We start from the raw sequence: 11,620 nt of genomic DNA on the forward strand, positions 1-11,620 counted from the left end.
GCCGCATGCAGCAGACTGTTCCTTTTGCTTATACATAAGGTCATTTGAATTTAAAACAGGAAAGTATCTTTAGGAAAGTATCCTAAATGGGTGATGGAAGCTATTATTTTTATTGCAGCTTGATTAATTTCCAACTTCAACCTCTTGGATTCTTAAAATATCATGTTCTAATTGTATTATTTTTAGGACAAAAAAAAAAAAAAGTTGTTTTGAGAAATTTGTTTTGGCAATGTAGACCAACAAACAAAATGATCATGATATTTTCTTCTAGAAAGAAAATGAATTGGTGTTTAAACATGAGTTCTGGCCAGTAAGTGAGATGATGGGGGGGGGAGGGAGTGGAAAAAGGGCAGGGAAATGGGAAGGAGTAAAAGCAAAAGGAAACGCAGCAACTGTGCCAGTCCTAAAGCCTTTTTAAAACATGGTTGCTTCTAGAATTATACTGTTAGCATTAACTACTCTACTAAATGTAATTTCAGAGCAGCTTGGCTATGCTGGGACCAATAATGTTTCAGCAGATGTTAACAGTGAGGGAATTTAAAGATTACAGAGTTTCATGGGTGTAGTAAAGCTGCAGTGGGAACAGAAATATTACCGTAGCTGTTATGTTCTGAGTGCACCACATTTACTGACAAGTAATACATGAGTGATAGTGAGGACCAAGGGAACAGAACTTTATACTTACTGGTCAGCAGCCTATAAATTCCATAAATTAAACAAAGTTTTATGTATTTTTCATTTCTTTTCAGAATGATCATCTCTAAGGGCCCCTGTTTCACGTTAATTCCACTGGCAAAGCATAGGTCTGTCTTTCAGCATTTCTTCAGGAGGGTATTTCCCCACTTGTGTGTTTCCTTTTCTTTCCTCCCAGTGTCCTCCAGCTGTAAGGCTTTCACAAGCAGTGCTTTCTCCCCAGTGATCCTTTATGGATCAAGCCATGGCCATCAACTGCCCAGCAGGAAATATCACCTACTGTAGGAGCAAAACCCTCCCTGAAAGCCTTTTTCCCAGAACGGTGCCATCCATTTTGTGCACCACTTCTGCCCTCAGTCTCAAGGCAAGGAAGTAATCATCATGACTTATTCAGCCCACTAGAGATCTAAGAATTCATGGAGAAGTTAATGTTTTAATTGACCTTCCTAAAACATGAAAACTGCAAACCTGAGACAAGCAAGGCAAGCTAGAAGGATAGGTCTGCTGCCCCATGTAAAAACTAACAGTGCAGTGTTAGCAGTGAATGCAGCGTGGGGGATTAACACATGTAGTACGGCTGTCAGAGGTGAGGTGTGTGTCCACTGGTGGATCCAGGGCGTGTACTGCAGACACCAGTTCTGGCTTATGGAAAGCATCAGCTGCTATATCTGGGCTCAATTAAGTATGGATAACGTGTTCAGTTGAAGTAATGTAAAATTTTATGTTTAGCTTGTATTTATCTGGTATTCAGATATTCATGACCATCCCGGTCAGCAACAAAGTGATTTAAAAGTTAAAGAAACCAGAACTGGGCTTTCCAGAAGAATGAAGAAGAGAAACAAAATTTATGCTATTTTCTAAGCAAGAATGAAATAATTACAAGTTAGAACAGAGGTATCCTACATGTTCACAGAAAGGAGAGCAGGAGAAGGTTATTGTTGCATTCACATTTTGAAGGCACGTTCTTACAAACCATATAGGGCCTACTGAATTATTTTCTATTTTCAGGTTGGGAATGAAGAAAAAAAAACAAACAAACCAGATGAACGTTTGCCAACTTTCTCCATCGCAAAGTTCAGTACAAGAGGTCACCGATGTAAGAGCTCCCTTCCTGTGATGGTGATTGTGCAAAATTCACTAACCAGTGCTGGTTCTACTCCAGTAGAGTAAAATGTGCTTGTGGAAGAAAACAATACAGTACCACTATGATGCTCGTTAGGAACAAAGACACCCCCCCACACACCCTGCATATAGCAGTCTACGTAGTGAAAGCCTTTTTATTTTGATGGCAGTCTTTCACTGTCTATCATAAACTTAGTGAAGCAGGCTTTCTCTATCCAGCTCTCCTTTTATTGGGCACAAATCACTCCTGACAGGAAGTTTTATGCCTAAATCCGTTTACTGTCCTTGTTGGTAGTCTTTAAATTAATATTTATAAGCTGAGAGAGGACCAAAAGAATGCAGCAGTAAAATATCTAAATGCTTCAGTTTGGCTTGAACTGAATTTTCTCCTCTCAACCACTGACATTGCTTAATTACTAGTGACCCACGCATGTATTGTCCCTGCTGCTCCAAGCCTACAGATCACTGCCTCTGCTAGTATTGTGACTGACAAGTGGGGAGGTTCAAATGGTTTATATGATGTATTGGATGAACAGGTGTGGGTACAGGGAGAAGAGAGAGAGAAAGAAATGTGTCCAGAAAAGCACCTTAAGAGAAGTAACTTAAAGCTGAAACATATGATTTGACTATGAGAAAAAAAATGAATTATATTTGAGTTGGCAAAAAACCTAAATGTAGTTGCTCTAATTTTAAACACATTGGGAAACAAACCAGAGGGCATACTGAGCTCAGAAAACTCAGATAGGCATATTCAAATCTCAAATGGATGATACATACACACACCCTCAGCAAAATGACCATTTTCATTAAATCAGTATGAAGGACAGTTCCTTTGCGTATCAAAAACTGTTGGGTGAGCTGAAATTAGAACAAAGCTGATTAAAAGTAAAATCTTGTTGCATTCAATTGCTTCCTCCTTTTTGCTACTATTTTAATTCTTTTTTTCTTGATGTCTCACTTCTGTCAAAGTTTGTTGAAGGGTGTGCAACAGAAGAAGCAGGTGTAATACAAACCTAATCAGCTGTCACCACCTTAGCATTCAGGCACATAAAAATAACAAGGCTGACTAGACTGGAAAGAAGTACAGATGACAAATGGTGGAGTCCTCTTAAAATGTTGTAATAGGAAAAAAAAATGTAAAAGAGAAAAGGAACAGAAGATTCTAACCTGCAAGTTGTGTATGTGCACCCCGACCCTGACACAGGTTAAATTTTAGCACATCTGTTGCTTTATGGTTATGTGAGAGTATCCCTAAAGAAAAGGTAGTAGATAGCCACCCATAGAAGATGCAGTAGGCCTAAATCACTGTTGTCTGTACGTAATGTGAAATCTTTTACGTAAGGAGTGAAAGAAACTTTTATGTTCTCCAGGTAACAGAGAAACAGCAGAAGAGGTTGTAATGCGAACAGTTGAAGATCTTTCTAATCTATAACTCATGTCTCAGCATCTGCTGGATCTGACCATAAGGAACATCTAAAAGGTGAGTTCTGAACATCCATTTCATTTTGAGAATGAAGCCTGTCCCACCCTGATTTATTTGTTCTGCAAATACTTATTTAGAGACATAAATAACATTTTTGTTTTGTATATTTGCAGATTTTATTTATTATGCTTGACCAAAGTTTCTTTTACATTCCTGGGTGCTGTCCTTTTGTTAACAGTATACTGATACATCCTTGTTGCTTTCTCTCTTTCTGGGAGAGCTGTACTTCATGCATGCTACATTCACACACAACAATAGGGCGCATTTGATATGTGGGAAGAAGAGTGAGAAATAAACCATTAATTCTTCAGTACCTCAAAACTGCTGTCTTTTGTGCTCAAAAGCCTAAGCTGCCTCAGGTAGTCTTCAAACTCCTTTTTAAATAGTGTTCCTGCCAGCTGAGATAGCAAATGACTATAACAAGCCTACTCTCACAATTATAAAACAGGCACAATTATGTGTTCTATTAGAATGACTCAGACTTCCCCTAAATCCTATTCTTCCTGAGCAAGATAAAATTATAAGACTTGTAGAATAAGCCGATCATCTGCTGAGGGCAACTAATTCCCTTATAAGTCTCTCTGCTCTTGGGTAATCAAGCATCCAAAGAGATTCATTCTGCAGCTTAAAAGGAGATAGTATTTTGACACCTGAGCCAAGTATCCCAAATCTCTAGACGCAAAGTAACATGTGAAATTCTAAGAAGGACATGACGTGGTAGGATGTGTGATATTACAAAGCAAGATGTAAAAGGCAGAATGATGCAGGGCAGTGGAGGTAAGAATGTGTGCTCAATCAGCCAATTAACTATTAGCTCACTATGTCTCAGTGCTCCCTCCTCATCCTTTTCATGAGGGCACAACTTAGCAGTAGATAAGGATGAAAAAAAGCAAAATGTAACTGTATTTTTCATTACCTGTTTTTCTCAAGTTTTGCTTTTGGCTCTTTCAAATGCATTAAACATGCCACAAGTACAGGAGTGTCTTTTCTCTAAGTCAGTGGGAATGATATCTCCGTTCAATTGCATTTGTAATCAGGGTTGCATTTTGTTCTCAGGCCTTAGAAAAATTACAGCTTTCAGCCTCTTTCTGTTTAAGTATTGTTGCCTAAAGCGGACATTGGGACTGTCTAAGTCAAAACAAGACACTGACTTATTCTGTGGGGTTTTTTTTACTTCTTTATGATTATTTAGGTGCCTGGTTTTGTTAATGGATTTTCTTAAAGAAAAAAAGCAAAAATTGAAGACTAAAGTAGTTCATAAAGATTTGGAGAAAGATTGTCTAAATGCCTTTATTTTATTCTAGCTCTTCAGCAATTATGATAATACTTTTTGTGTACTGTTTCAGTTTTTCCATCATCAGGATGAAGGCACTATGTTTCTCTATAGCATCCTCAGATAAGGCTGACCTACTAGCCATAAAATGAGGTAGCACTTGATGATACAACCTCCTTTTTTGGAACCTTTTCTGCTATCAGAAGATGACTGTGGAGCTTTTCCACACAAGCATCACTGGAAAACTCCTCCTCTTTTGGTAGTGTTTTTCCTACAAGTTGGATGAAGAGTGCGTGCACACTCGGCCAAGCATTTGCTGAAGAAATCTGTGCCCATGGCTGAGGGATGCTTGCTAAATGGACTGTTGTGCTTTCAAAATGCACTTTCCCTATTGCCCTGACCTGAAACAAAGCCCCATGGCAATAATTTTCCATAGCTGAGAGACCTTTAAATTGAAATGTTGGGAAGTTGCCTTTCCATTGGCTCCAGCCCATTGTTCTCAATAGCCCACTTACTTTAACTTCCAGCTGTCCTAATAGAGGCAGAATAGTCAGCTCCCTGCTTCGTGCTGTGCTATCAAATGTCTCCCTGTCTCCTGGTGTGCAAGCTTTGCTCTTTTGGGGGAAAATCCTTTAGAAATCAGGTATTTCTGATACACATTTTCACACTAACATGCTGAACATCTTAACTAGGATGTAAATTTTCTGTTAAGCTGTTTAGGCTAGGAAGGTAACAGCTGTGTCTTGGTTTTATACCAGGATTCCTGGATACTGACTGATAGCATTCTGGGGAGCTCAGAAAAGGCTTTTTTCTTGAAGTTTGCTGCTCTTCTCTGCCTCTCTAGGTGGTTTGTTATCTTGCCATGGTGCTTTTCATTTCCCACTGCTCTTCCTCTGCTTTTCTACCCTCTCTCAGGAGCTGGATAGAAACATCTTTTGAACTGAATGAAGTTCATTTCTCTCTCCTCCACTTGTCTTTCTTCATTGTTTTCCTTCAGAGCCTTAGTGCCCTCTCCGCACCACCCACCATTTCCCTAGGGAATTTTTTGGTGTGGTGAGAAGGGCGAGGGAACCAGGACAGAAGGCTCAGTTATTCTTATGACCAGAGATAAGACAGTGTAGTATTTGTTACCACAGTTTTGTGTGCTTTGCCTGAAGTACATAGGATTTCCTCCAGGGTAGGAGAGTTTTTCAGAGAGGAGATGGTATTTAGGAACTCAAATGCCTTGAAGTCTGATCCTCCTTTTTCTCCCCATGAGTGACAAAGATGAAATCTTATAGTACTTCACATAGCTTCCACACCAAGATTGATGCTTTCTTCAGAGTCTGAAGGAATTACAGCCATCTGTGTCTGGCCAGAGTTATCAAGTGCTGCATAGTAAAAAAGTTAAAAATAAAAGGAAAAGGAACGATTCTTCAGGCCACAAGGATTTGGATGTCCGCAGCCAACCCGTTCTCTAACCAAACCCCTTGGAGAGCTAAAACCGTAAGTAAGAAGCTTTAAGCTACTGCATGAGACTTCTGTGCTGCCACATCAACAGCTGTAAATCTGCTCTTGAGCTCTTCTTGCTTACCCTGTAGGGGAAGCAAAATTCTGCCTGGATGATGCAGTAGCATTTGGCAGCAGCACTCTGGCAAGCAGACTTCCAGATGTTTGATGAGAATGACAGCCTCAGAGTGGGAGTGCTTGAGTGTGTGCATGCATGGCACTCTTTAAAATTCAAGGCTAGCTTGCAGCATTATCAGAGACTGAAAATGTCAAAAGAAGGCAGTGTTCATAGCAGGCATCGCATTTCAGGCCTTAGGAGAAAAAATTGAGGAAAGACAACACTGAAACAGTTCAAAAATACAGAAAGGGGGACCACAAGTAGACCAAAGAAGTTCTGGGTGATGTAGAATTGACTGCTACCCCCAGCCCAAGCCCATGAATCAGTGCACACCTAGTCTCATTGGGTACATTCCAGATCTCTGTGCCCCATCACATTTATTTTCTTCTGCACAACCCCCCATCCAGTTGCCCTACATTCAGAAAAATGGATTCTGTTGCCTGGCTGTTGCTGCTGACCTTCTCCTGACATCTTCCACAGATGTCCTGCACTGCTGTGCCATTCCTGCAATCCTTACTCATGCTTCTGTGCTTTTTGCTGTCCACACAGCCCAGTTCTTCTTTGCCTCTGAGGCTGTGTGTCTTCTTTCTATCCAGCACCTCCAAAGTCTATGCCTCTTGCCTGCCATTGAACAGCAGATGGTTTTTGTTGTATCCTTTTCTCTAACCCTTTGCCTATATGCTCTACAAAAAGTGCATGTATAATGATATGTTAACTAGATTTTTTCTTTCTTTTCCCCATTATCTGAAATGTTATATTAGATTTCTGTGATTTACTACAAATCTGAGTGGAAAAATATATTTTCCCCAAGTTTGAGAACTGATCAAGTTACATTACTCATCTGTTGTCATTTCCATATTTTTTATTTCCTTTTGATGAAAGTTTTCTGTAAAAAGCTTTTTTGTGTGTAGTTACATTATACGAGCTGCTTTTGGATGTGTGAAAATACTTCTGTGCTCCAGTTTAGATGGTGCCCCCTTCTATTGAATTCCCACTTTCCAAAATACCTCATGCATGTTTCTCATTGTGCTGGAGATCTTTGTATTTTCATTGTAAGCTTTGCTATCTCCACAGAACTTTTCACACGCAAATTTATTAGTCCTTATTTCTTCCACTTAAACATAAGCCTCCTGTAATCTGACCTTGATGTCCCTTTACAAAGTGAAGACTCCTGGATTGGTTTTGTTTAAGAGAGGCTTGTTTTCTTTCTCAGCTGGATCCTGCAGTGTTGGGCAGGACATCAAAGGGTCATGGTGGCTGAGCACACTAACTGCACCTTCCTGCCCCTGTGAGCCATGCTGAAACACAGGTTTTGACAAAGTACTTGTACATTGTTCTGATAATCACAGCTCTCTTTGTAAAGTATCTATACAGCTCTGCTGAGGGTAAGGAAGCTTATTGCTCAGTCAACTGCTTTTATTCCAAAGCTGCTGTCGTCTTCCCTAAATAAACAGAAAGGACCAGTACTTTCCCTGCTGTAACACCGCTGACCTCTCTGAAATTACACCAGGAATGAACTTGATCAGATTTGTCGTCAAATACATTTTGTACCAGCAGGAGCACAGATGAACAAGGCGAGCCATCCCGCAAGTCCAATCCAGGGCTCTTCAGTTGCCCCCACTGTTACCCCAGGCTCCTTCCTCACCTTAGGCAGAAGGGAATGATAAGGTCCAACTTGTCAGGACTTATTACTTATTCACGAAGCTATCACACCTTTGACACATCTGTCAGTTTTTATACAAAAAAAAACGAATGAGCAAGGATGCTGAAGTTTCCTTTCAGCACACTGGAGGGCAGTCCTTTTTACCACACCCTTAAGGCTTTCATGTCAGGGCTTAGTTGCAATGACAGAGCAGTGTGAGAGAGCTATCATTTTGTCTGGCCATACCGTGCTTTCCTCTGGACAGCTTATACTTGCCCCCTGGTATTTCAGAGAATTAAGCTTTCATCCTTTAAATAAATAAATAAATAAAATGCAGGATGTACTGTTTATAAATATATAACACCAAACACCCCATTTGTGTTAGGTTTATGGATTACATGAAGATATTCCCTTTTTTCCCCCCAACATTTCCTGACATAAATTCAGCACGTTGCCTCATCATACTTTTGCGAAAGCAAACAGCAAAATATTTGCAAAGATACAAAAATCAAAAAAGGCAGCACACTGAATAGAGTAGTATATTTTCTGATGTTTGTGATTATATCTGTAATTTTAAATTTGATAAGTAGTATCACAAAATTCAGATTAATACTTAAACCACTGCGGATCTTAGAAAACATCGTGTTCAGTAGAGTGTATGGCTAACAGTTACAAAGTGCAAAGGATATGCATAAGCATGGCTGATTTATGAAAATTCTGCATGTATACAGAATGTATTTATTTCCACATTTGGGCTTTGGCTGCATTCAAAATTAAAAGAAAGGCTGCTTATTAATTTTACATGAGCTTTTTTGGCTATCTCATTGAAGGCCGAGTTCCAAACAATTTGCTGCATCCTTTTTTAAACACAGCCATTATATAAACTGAACTTAAAACTGGTTCTAAGTTTACACTGCTTCAGTAATTATATTTTCACAGTTCTATTTTCTAAAAACCATGATAACTAGGAATAATGCTTTCTAATGCTTTAAGTCATTAATATCTCTGAGGATGAGAAGGAAAAGAATGAATGTAAGATGAAGTAATTCAGTGTTACCATATATACAACTGTGGTTTCAGCTTTTCTTCAAAATCTATAATGCATTCAAAACCTGAACTTAATAGACTAAGCTTCCGTGATATATTCCCGTACTGGCAGTGAGCTTGTCAGCCCTTTGTGAACACATTTGACTTATCTATATTGCAGTTCTCAAGAGTTCTGAAGACTTCTTTTTTAAAAGAGTAGATGCCTCAAGAGGGCAAAATATTAAGTAATAATACTTTCCCTTTGCTTTAAAATGTTTTAAAAAGGAAATGCCTGTAGATATTTTATAGAGTTTGGAGTCATGTTTTATAAAGACGTAGGCCTATTCAATTGAGTAGTTTGCAAGGTTGGATATATGCATGTATGTATTTAAAATTAATCAGATTTTAATTTGGTGATATCAGACAGAAGTGACATAACAGAAATATTGTAGACTTTTTTTTTTTTTTTAAAAAAAAAAAAGGAACTTTACTCTTTGTGGAAGGGTGGATGAACAGATAGAGATAGAGGAGCATGATGAAGAAGAGACACCCAGCAAGAACCCTGCCTAACAACAGAAGCACAGAATGAGTTCATGCATTATTAACCATAAAGAATCCACATGGTATGTATATCTATATTTCTGAGAGTGTGAGAGATGGACCATATGTGTCCCACCCGTGGGAAAAGCCTCAACTGTAGTTCACAATTAATTATGAGACACAAAGCAGTAGGAAATAGAGCATCATTAGTTCTGTTCTTGCAGAACTACTTATTTATGTTTTTATTTTCCTCCCACTGTGCTTCAGAACATAGATAATGTGACACTTGAATGTGCCTCAGGACTTCTTTATGGAGTTATTTTGCAACCACTTTTCAATCTGTGATAAAAAAGAATGAGCACATATGTTAAACAACATCAATCAAGTAGTTATTCTTTCTTGTACACATATTACTCTCCTAATCCATATAATCTCTTCAGTAGTAGTAGAAGTAATAATAATTTTAAAACCCATAGACTCTCCTCAGTGGTGTGAGAGGATGTCAAGTTGTTCTGAATCTCAAAGATGGCAAAAGTTGATTCAGAAATGATAAAGTGGATTGAGCTCTCAGACAACATTTCTCAGTGTTTCTGTGTTTGTTTGTAAGACTACTTAAACATGATTCTCATCCTTGATAGCAATGAAACTCAACTGCTTTTTTGGCACTCAATGAGATGTGTGTAGATATGGAGAGGGAAAAGGGCAGTGACTGCATCATCGGGAACATCAGGAACATCATCGAATGAGCCTGAAATGTCATGTGAAGCAGCCTCTTTTCTCTGCTTTGTATTCTTCCTTCGTTCTCAACTTATTGGGAAGAAGAATGAAGTACACAGACAGTAACAAAATGTCCACAAAATGATTAGATCATCAAAACTAGTGTCATATGTTCTGTGTCCTAATTACTTAAAGTTTGGTGATCCAGAAATGATGCTTCATTTCCTTCCTCCAAGAATCGTACCTGTAGTTCAGTTTAATAATTTTCAAACAGCTAAAGCTTTATTTTCTCCTCTGCTTTCATTGCAGATTTTCTTCCTGCCCCATTGGTTCTCCCATTCTTTCACAACTCCGTTCATGTATTGTTGTGATGGATTCTGCGCTCAGTATTGACTGAGAACCTGACCTGGCTCCCGCTGAAGACGGTTGCAGGACTCCCATTGACTTTGACGGCAGATGGATCTGAAGTAGAATGTGAATGAGCAGATATGTTCTGGATGTTTAAGACATTTATTGACTCTCAGACTTCAGTTTTGCCCAAAGCAGAATGAAGTTAAATAATTGTGGGTTAATGATTTTTATTTTGACATGAGGACAGTGATGAGAGAGGTAAAAGAGAAGTGCACCTCCTAATTATATTACTGACATAACAGGATATAGAAGTGTGCAGTAGGCCCTGCTACAGCAAAGCAGATAAGCACAGGCTTAAAATTAAGCATTTATTTAAGGGTTTTGCTGAATAAGGATGAGATCATTCAAATACTTAAAGTTAAATGCATGCTTAAGTGCTTTGCTGAATCTGGGCCCAGATACATAAACCATTAAACAGTCACTTTAAGAAAACGGTGGAAAGCTGTTATACAAATTCTAGACCTTTTAAGTCATACCTCCTACCTTTCCCACTCTCTCTCTTTCTTATTAGCTCAAGGAGGAGGTTTTTAAAGCTCCAGTTCACGAAAAATTATAATGTTCATTGCTACTCAATTGTAATTCAAATTGCTCCACACAGCCCCAAGCATGTGTTCAAACATATAATCAAGCAAACAGGAGACTTGAATCTTGCCAGTTGGAATACTGTCGGTCGCAGATGCCACTTCTTTTTTCTGTAAGCATAAATGAAGCTGGGGAGAAAGGTTGATATAAACTGGCTTTTGCTGTCCGTTTTTGGTCCTCTGTTCCTGTGGCTTGGGTTATTCGGGTACATGTTGCTTTGTGTCTGTGAGGGCTCCATTTTTTTTTCTTCTCTCTCTACTGTGGTCAGAGGAGTAGTACTCATCACCTGGAGTGAAGGCTGACAGGAATGAACATAGGCAGGAAGCAGCGTGACACACACATTGTCATGCATGACTGACCAGCAGCCATCAACAGCAATTAAACATTGAGAGCACTGGATCTTTTTGGACAGGTTCAAGTTTCCTGGCACTGCTGTGATTAGATGTTTTGCGCTGTTTCCCTGTAGTCAGTATGTGACACATTCCCTTTTGCTTGCTCTTTTCTGATATTTATTTTTGCACTGTC

At 39.0% G+C, this 11,620-nt stretch overlaps 1 long non-coding RNA gene across 1 annotated transcript; it reads left to right on the top strand.

Annotated features, from left to right (window-relative positions):
• Positions 1-1,030: 1,030 nt before the first annotated feature.
• Positions 1,031-11,335, top strand: LOC104909572. The gene is made up of 5 exons (XR_004158800.1): positions 1,031-1,789; positions 3,186-3,295; positions 4,645-6,056; positions 9,328-9,468; positions 10,412-11,335. It is a non-coding gene; the product is annotated as an uncharacterized LOC104909572 (long non-coding RNA).
• The last annotated feature ends 285 nt before the right edge of the window (positions 11,336-11,620 follow it).

This window comes from Meleagris gallopavo, chromosome 2, assembly GCF_000146605.3.
Source record: "Meleagris gallopavo isolate NT-WF06-2002-E0010 breed Aviagen turkey brand Nicholas breeding stock chromosome 2, Turkey_5.1, whole genome shotgun sequence".
Taxonomy (NCBI): domain Eukaryota; kingdom Metazoa; phylum Chordata; class Aves; order Galliformes; family Phasianidae; genus Meleagris; species Meleagris gallopavo.